The following is a 7,047-nucleotide window of genomic DNA, read 5'->3' as shown; positions in this document are numbered from 1 at the left end:
GTGCGGATTGCTGTCCTTCTAGTTGCCGGGCCTCTATTGTCACCCAGTTGGGTCCTTCCTTCTTCACCACCGCGTATCCTGCTTTCAGTCCACCTTTTTCATCTTTGTAGCAACATCCGTCTGTGAACATCTCTTCAGCATCTGTTAATGGTTGAGCTTTCAGATCTGGTCATACCTTTTCATCCTTTTGTGCTTCGTGCTCACACTCATGCGGTGGTCCGGTTCCCATCCAATCCGCCATGTTGATTCCTTCATGGGTGAATGTGATGTTTGGTGCTTCCAGTATTTTACAGAGTCTCTGTTGCCTTAGTAATGTCAGGGTGAATGTCTGGGAGTTGACATATGCTATAATGCTATGTGACGTGAGTACCCTTAGTGGGTGTCCCATCACTATGTGTCCTGTTTTTTGAATCAGTTTTGCTACTCCTGCTGCATGTTGTGTGCATTTTGGGTGTCGTTTTTCCATCGAGTCTAGCATTATGCTGATGTACATGAGTATGCTCCTTTCTCCCCCTTTTTTCTTAAACAGAACACCGTTAATCACTCCTTCTGTTTCAGAAACGTCGAGAAAAAATGGAGACTGGTAGTTGGGTCGGGCCAGGTCTGCGGCCTGTGCTAGTTTCTGTTTGAGTTGTATGAAGACTGACTCGGTGTCTTTGGTCCAATTTAGTTTAGCATTGAGGTTACGCATGCCATGCTCTTTAATCAAGTTACGGAGAGCCTGTGTCGTGCCCGTATATTCAGGAATGTAATTGCAACTGTACCCAGTCAGACCGAGAAACGACAACATTTCCTTTACAGTCATGGGCTTTGGGTGATGCAGAATGGTAGATCTATGTGCAGGCGACATGCCAGCTCCTTTTCGCGAGAATACTCTGCCCAAAAAGGTAACTTGCGTCCTGACCGCTTGGAGTTTGTTTTTACTGACCTTAAAACCACGTCCAGCCAATCGGATGAGGACAGCCTTTGTTGCGGCCAGGCACGCTGCTGGTGTCGGTGCTGCAATGAGAAGATCATCTACATACTGGATTAGAGTGGTGTCCGGAGGAAGCGGACAACCATCCAGGGCTTGTTTTAGTACCTGATTGAATAGTCCTGGTGACATCGCAAATCCTTGTGGTACCCTGGTGTATCGCCACTGTTGTCCTCTGTAGGTAAAGGAGAAAATGTCTCTCATTCATCTGCTAGTGGTAAGCAGAAAAAAGCGTTAGCCAAATCAATGCATGTGAACCATGGTTGGTGCGGTCCCAAATTAGTGAGTGCCACATAGGGGTTGGGCACAGGAATGGTGGCTGTGGTCAGAATTTCATTTATAGCTCTTAGATCATGTGCCATGCGATATTTACCTGTCTCTTGTTTTTTGACCGGGAGGATGGAAGTGTTCCATGCGGAGGTGGATGGTTCTAATACCCCGGATTTGATGAGACCTGCAATAGTGTCAGCTATACCTGCTTCTGCTTCTGGTTTGTGAGGATATTGTCTGATCCATAAGGGAGTGCTGTCTACCACTGAAAATGTAACAGGTTGACAATCAGTGAGCCCAACATCCGTGGGCCCTTGGGACCATAATTCCTCAGGGAGGGTAGTTAGCATCTCTTCCACTGAGGGGTGGTCCATCTTTTCCCTACCGTGGTTTCTGGGAACGTGATCATGTTGTAGTGCAACTGTGTCTGTTACTTTTAGGTTAATGCAGTAGGTTTTGCAGGTGGGTGAGAACGAGACAGCAGGTATCTGAGTCGTTATCCAATCGGTGGCTGCTGTGGCTTTTTGACCATCGGGCCAAGATCTTTAGCTTGATGGTTAGGATGTAATGCGAGGGAAACGTGTGGAACTGCTTCGTCCTGCACACGATACCATACCATCTGTTCCTCGGAGAGGATTGTGGCTGCGGCTACACCCTCTGGACCAGCATAAATATTTTGTGATGTGATTTGCCATTGTTTACCTTCCAGGTGTGCTTCAAATTCTTCCTGATACCACTCATTACATATTCGGTCGTAGAAGAGGGTAACATGAGGTGGGTTGGGCAGAGGGACGTAGGGCTCGAGTAGGGAGATCCAGGGTTTCCACTGCAGGTAGGCAGACAGGAGGCTATTACATAGGGGGGTTTCAGGCTGTAACATACCCCAATAGATGTCCACCAGCTGGTCCTCCAGTGGCTTGAGAAGGTACTGCCCTGCTCCGTGGGTGTTAGGATTACATCGGAGGCATGTTCCATCTGGTAGAGTCACCGTGAGTCCATCCAGACTGCACAGGATGGAGGCTCCTAGTTTGATGAGAAGATCTCGCCCCAACAGGTTAACAGGTACACCCGGAGAGACAACAAATGGATGCAAAAGAGTCTGTTTACCTAATTGGGTTTTCAGTGGTATTGTGACCGGCAGTTTCTGTCCAACCCCAGAGAAGCCCACGATGTTCACTGTTTCTCGAGGAGATAGTCTTTTGTGGTGGTTCAGAGTTTAGAGTTGAGAGTGTGGCTCCCGTGTCGACCAAAAATGACAGGTCGTCATCCAACACCCTTAGAGACAACACAGGATCTTACCTATGTCATCTGGGTTTCTCTGTGGGGTGTGTCACTGTTGTTGATAGGTGCCGGGCTCCTCCCACTCGTCCCCTCCTATCAGGGGATATTGTCCATCCTGGACTGGTGCAGCCTGAGGATCTGGGGTCCTCATTCCTCTGGGTGGTCCGCCATGCCCACGTGGTGCAGGTCCCTGCATGTGACATTCTCTTGCCCAGTGTCCAAGTTGTCCACACATGTAGCACTCACCTCCTGCCTGCTGTCCCCGAGGCAGTCTCCCACGGCCTCCTCCACCTCTCGCCCAGCCCCTTCCACCTCGAGCTCCTCCCCTGTATCCTCCCCACGAGTTCTGAGCTCGCCATTGGGCAGCTGGTCCCCTTGGTGGACCATGCGGTCTCGGTTGGGGGGTCCACCGGGGTACTGGGAACGGATCTGGTGTCTCTGGTTCGGGGGCAACAGAGAAATATTGCTCTGAGTATTCGGAGTTATCTTCAAAACATCTGCTTATAAAAGCCCTTCAATTTCAATTTTCACTGGTTAGGCTGATTTCACAAATCCAATACTGTGTTGAGACCACAAGCATCCTGAAACTTGTTGCAGCATCTCCTTTCTCATAAAGTCTGAGATCATCTTAGCACTGCAAATTGATTGATGAACTGCTAATTCTCACTTCTCCAGATGACAAGATTCTCCTCCATCGGTAGAAAAACAACTTCCTCTGATTCCGTCATCATTTCTCCAAGGTGCTTCTGCTCATATGGTTCAGACACCATCAAAGACACATGTGGCACACTCTTCCCGATATCATACTCATCTTCCAAATACTCATTTCCATTTATTTTCATAGCTGCGCCTTTCAGCCCAAAATTATACAACCCGAACTGAGTTGAACTGAGCTTTGGTTGGCAACTCAAACACTCCTCCAAATTCAATTGTTCCACATTCTTGTAATATTTGAGCATGCAATGAAATGGATGCTCCACAAACGTTGCATCAAGCAAACAATAATACAACAATAAACTTCTCCCACAACAAGGGGTGAATTTGAAGACATTAACTGATCAGTTCATTGCCAAGCCTTTTTACTAGATAACTACAACCTACAATATAATAATTGTATTTAAACAAATGAATGTACTCCTTTAATCCCAAGAGTAAAAGCAAATTATATGTATGTTTACTATAAACAAGTGTATATACGCATATATTTAAATGCAGTTGTCTGCTGAAAGAATTTGTGTATAAAATCCCACTGGCCTCATCAGGAACTGCACACTCTGCAGGACTATTTCCTCCCACCTTAAATACAGAACTGTGTTGGCCTGAATTTACTAGTGGAATTCTCCGCAATGGTCTGAACTAGGGCTGGGCGATATCAGGAAAACATGCGATGTGCGATTACACTGTTCACTGTTCTGCGATGATGATATGACCTGCGATAAATGCATATTATATATATTTTTTTATAAAAATATTAAAGGGTACATATTAGCTACAGTACATTAAAGCATATCTTTCTGTTTAAATATTTACAGCTAACATAGACCATAAACATTTAATAGCCTATGCCCATTGAATAAAGAAATTGAACAGTTATTTGTATCCAACATATGCTTTTATTTTTAACATATTGCATATTGCAATTGCACAAGGCTCAAACCTGACTGTTGGCAAATTCAAACAATTTCCAAGCCTCTAACTAAAAGGTATCTGTGAGGAAAAAAATCAATAAAATAAATTATAATGAAACCCCTCGTAGTTGCCACGACCGCCCCATGTTTTGCACCGTACCTGGGCTCGTACGACCTTGTCTCGTTTGAACCCAAAATAGCTCCATATGAATGAGGACCTCTTTTTTTTTCGCCATTAGGACCACCTCATTTTCCTCGCGCTCCTCGTTTTCTCTGTGTCATCATCCACGAAACATGCCTGCCCTCGGCTCCACTAGCTTGCTTGTGTCGGCTATCTCCACACACACCGTATGTAGCTGACACCACACCACCAGTTAATGTCATGGGCTGAACGTGCGTGAATATACAATTACTTTAACCCTTAGTCATAACACAAACAAACACAATAACATAGTGTAAGGTGCTGCAATCTTTATTATATATGAAGGTGCATGTAAAATTAATTTAACTCCCCCTTTCTCTCTTTCGCTCTCATTCACACACACCCACACACATACATATACTTATGTAGGAGAAAGCAGCAAGACACACACACACACACACACACACACATACATTTCTCCAACCCACATTCTCACAGTATCACTGCAGTCAAATCTTAGTTTATTATAACACAAAACAAACATTACACATCAAATTTTAGCATTATGAGAACATGAACATAAATTTTCAATGTTGACTCATTCATACTTTGCTATAGCATGCTTTTCTACTGCTCCTTTCTCTTTAAGTCTTGTTTTATTCCTTTTTTCCTATTCCTTTTCTCCTATTCCCTTTTCCTGTTCTTGTTTCCTTTTTCCTTTCCTCTTATTCCTCATCCCCCTTTTAAATTTTCATTATTTATATTATATTAATTTTCATTTCTTCACCTTTATTTCTCTTTTAACTTATTCTTAACCGGGGGCATTACCAGGTTTTAGGGATGGGGGCTTAGCCCCCACGAGATGCAAATGACCAAACGTGAGCAAACATAGCCCATCATCACAAAATTTCACAAACAACTAATAAAGACTCAGAAATTATTACTTCCTCAGTAACTGTACCAAAACTGTCCTGTGGGTAGCTCTTCAGCTTTACCTGTCTGGGCCCTATGTCTTTGTCACCTAAATCAAACCATGAAGTGGAGTGAGTTGCAGGAGCTGCTTCATCATTTTCCCTTTCTTGGTCTGTTTGCTCTCCTCTCTTTGTAACAACTTGATCTTCCTCTGCATCTTTATCCATCTCTGGACCTCTTTGCTCTCTCTGACTTGACCCTGCCTGTTGATCTTTTTCTCCCTCAGCATCTTCTTCTGCCTGGTGCTTCAAGATGCAATGAAACACAATTGATTGAATTAATAACTGATCAAAATAGAGGCTAATGCTATAAACTTCGCACACAACACAATGATTTTTTTACTCCTAAATATTTTTGAAGTTATATGGATAACATTTTGGGCACATATATGACTAAATGGTTGTAATCTGCCCTGAAAAATAGAACTTAATTACTTGAATTAAACTAATATTAAGGTGCTCCTTAAAATACTTGAGTAAAGCTAATTTGGCTATCTTGGTTTCTCCACTTTCTAATCATTAATCTACTAAATAAAAGTTCAATTTATATAACTCTTATGAGGTGCTTCTTGACTGAAATATTTCATTCATTTGAGTTCCATAAAATTCCAAGACTGCATCACAAATGACTCTATCCTGCAAAATCCTTAGACTCATCTCTCCAGTAGAGGTCTCTCCCCTCGCCCTGTGCTCCTCTGCCCTGACTCCTACAGATCAATGGCGATGGTGGAGTGATTACTGTTTATGATTATAATGATATGTGAATAAGCTCAGCTCCTGTGTGCATCCATGTGTAAAGTGGGAAACACAGCTGATGCTTCAAAGTGCATTTCATCTAGCTAACCCTGCTAGCGAAGCAGCAGCCTCCTTTGAGAGCTAGAATGTGTCACAGTCCCTGTCAGTGTCTGTGTTTTGTGAGTGGGCGTGTGTTTTTGGGCGGTGGCTTGGCTCCGGCTTCCAGCAGGCGCACCTGGTTCCAGTTCCCTCATCGTCCTCACCTGCCTGCCATCAGCTCGTCACTGGAAGCCTATAAGTGTTTGATCTGCCCTGCCTGCGATGCCAGATTGCTGCACAAATTCCCGTGTGTGGTAACGCTACTAGAATCTCTGCTCTTTTTGGAAATCCAATTTTTTTTTTATCCCTGTGACTTTTTGCCTCTTGTGACTTTTGACTTCTTTCTCTGCCTCCCCTCAGCGACTGCACCACCAACTGCCTCGCCTGCCCGCCTGCTCGTGTCCACCCCTGGTCTACACTGCCACCTCCTATCTTCAGCTTTAGTTTAAATAAACACCCTTGAACTTTCATTGTGTTTGTCTGCTTTTGGGTCTGCCAGTTTTTGCAAATCGTGACAGAATGTCACTTTTGATAGGAAAGCACACATGTCCACAGAGAACCTGTCGTGTGCAAGCTGGGTTTGCGAAGAGCTTGCGACTTTCTGCTGTTAGCTGGAGGAGCTAACTGTTACAACCAACAGTGATGAATACCCTACTTACTTTTCTGCAGAACTTCCTAAAATCCATTTCTGTCCCGCCGGTACACACACGCGAGGTTCAGGGAAAATGAGGACTGAATTGTGAGTGAGGTGGGCGTTCTCTATATAAATAAGTGGAATGGATTTGATAGCGATGCACTGAAGCGGCTCCCTTACCGGAGTGAAGAGATATATTGATATTTAAGTGAAAAATGCAATTGTAAATTTTTTTTATTGTGCCATATTCTGGCCACTTTATATTGGAATTTGTAGCTGCTGTTTTGCAAATAAAATTTTAAAAAATAAAGTAA

Source organism: Aulostomus chinensis, chromosome 18 (genome assembly GCF_037954235.1).
Source record: "Aulostomus chinensis isolate RoL2024-O1b breed Wild chromosome 18, RoL_Achi_v1.0, whole genome shotgun sequence".
Taxonomy (NCBI): Eukaryota; Metazoa; Chordata; class Actinopteri; order Syngnathiformes; family Aulostomidae; genus Aulostomus; species Aulostomus chinensis.
Note: the sequence above shows the minus strand (reverse complement) of the source record.